This window comes from Piliocolobus tephrosceles, chromosome 3, assembly GCF_002776525.5.
Source record: "Piliocolobus tephrosceles isolate RC106 chromosome 3, ASM277652v3, whole genome shotgun sequence".
Classification (NCBI taxonomy): domain Eukaryota; kingdom Metazoa; phylum Chordata; class Mammalia; order Primates; family Cercopithecidae; genus Piliocolobus; species Piliocolobus tephrosceles.
In genome coordinates, this window is record NC_045436.1 from 24,680,662 (window position 1) to 24,682,688 (window position 2,027).

Consider the following 2,027-nt stretch of genomic DNA (forward strand, 5'->3'; position numbering starts at 1 on the left):
TATGTAAACATAGAAAAATTTCATAAAAATGCAGTTTTATAATCTTATAGGACCACTGTCATGTATGTGGTCAGTGGCTGAAACACTGTTACGCAGTGCATGACTACTGACGAAGGAAGGAGGATAAGAATTACAACAGAACTCTCATCAGAAAATGTGAAATCAAGGAGACAGTAGTTACTTCTGTAAATAAAAAAAACCTTGCCACCTCACAATTCTTTTTTTTTTTTTTATTATACTTTAAGTTCTAGGGTACATGTGCATAACGTGCAGGTTTGTTACATATGTATACATGTGCCATGTTGGTGTGCTGCACCCATCAACTCGTCAGCACCCATCAATTCATCATTTATATCAGGTATAACTCCCCATTCCAACCCCACCCCCATCCCCCCCCCCCCACACAGGCCCACGCGCGCCATGTTCCCCTTCCCGAGTCCAAGTGAGCTCATTGTTCAGTTCCCACCTATGAGTGAGAACATGCGGTGTTTGGTTTTCTCTTCTTGTGATAATTTGCTAAGAATGATGGTTTCCAGCTGCATCCATGTCTCTACAAAGGACGCAAACTCATCCTTTTTTATGGCTGCATAGTATTCCATGGTGTATATGTGCCACATTTTCTTAATCCAGTCTGTCACTGATGGACATTTGGGTTGATTCCAAGTCTTTGCTATTGTGAATAGTGCCGCAATAAACATACGTGTGCATGTGTCTTTGTAGTGGAATAATTTATAATCCTTTGGGTATATACCCAGTAGTGGGATGGCTGGGTCATATGGTACTTCTAGTTCTAGATCCTTGAGGAATTGCCATACTGTTTTCCATAATGGTTGAACTAGTTTACAATCCCACCAACAGTGTAAAAGTGTTCCTATTTCTCCACATCCTCTCCAACACCTGTTGTTTCCTGATTTTTTAATGATTGCCATTCTAACTGGTGTGAGATGGTATCTCATTGTGGTTTTGATTTGCATTTCTCTGATGGCGAGTGATGATGAGCATTTTTTCATGTGTCTGTTGGCTGTATGAATGTCTTCTTTTGAGAAATGTCTGTTCATATCCTTTCCCCACTTTTTGATGGGGTTGTTTGTTTTTTTCTTGTATATTTGTTTGAGTTCTTTGTAGATTCTGGAAATTAGCCCTTTGTCAGATGAGTAGATTGCAAAAATTTTCTCCCATTCTGTAGGTTGCCTGTTCGCTCTGATGGTAGTTTCTTTTGCTGTGCAGAAGCTCTTTAGTTTAATTAGATCCCATTTGTCAATTTTGGCTTTTGCTGCTGTTGCTTTTGGTGTTTTAGACATGAAGTCCTTGCCCATGCCTATGTCCTGAATGGTACTACCTAGATTTTCTTCTAGGGTTTTTATGGTATTAGGTCTAACATTTAAGTCTTTAATCCATCTTGAATTAATCTTCGGTGCTCTACACGTTCAGAGAAACTTCTCTAGTAACAAACTATAGAAATGATCCTTGAAAGTATAGTCTTACCACCTCACAATTCTATAACCAATTAGCACATTTCTCAAAAGCAATGGAGAAATACTTAGAAAAATAATATGGAATTTGTTGCCACAAGCAGATACTACAAGGAATGTTAAAGTACTTCAGGCCAAAGGAATATTATATATGTCAGAAACTTGTGTTTACACAAAGAAATAAAGTACATAAAATAAAATAAAGGTAATTGCTCGAAAAGATAACTAGCTTTTTAAAACAACAATAAAAATAATATATAGCATTTTCCCAACATATGTAAAAGTATTGTATGACTACAAGACCACAAAGGATCAGTGAGAATTGGGAGTATACTATTACAAGGTTCTTATACTGAAAGGGAAACAGTACATTTCATTTAAAGGAGGCCTCAAATTATTTTAAAATATATACTGTTAAGCCCATGGGAGAACCACGAAAAAATGTTTTAAAAGATGTATAAAATAAGAAGGCCAGGCACAGTGGCTCATGCCTGTAATCCCAGAACTTTGGGAGGCCGAGGCAGACAGATCACAAGGCCAAGAGATCAAGATCAT

General features: G+C 37.5%; 1 pseudogene; it reads right to left on the reverse strand.

The window, feature by feature from the left end:
* Window positions 1–1,403: 1,403 nt before the first annotated feature.
* On the reverse strand, window positions 1,404–1,483 carry LOC113219649 (annotated as a pseudogene).
* Window positions 1,484–2,027: the final 544 nt, after the last annotated feature.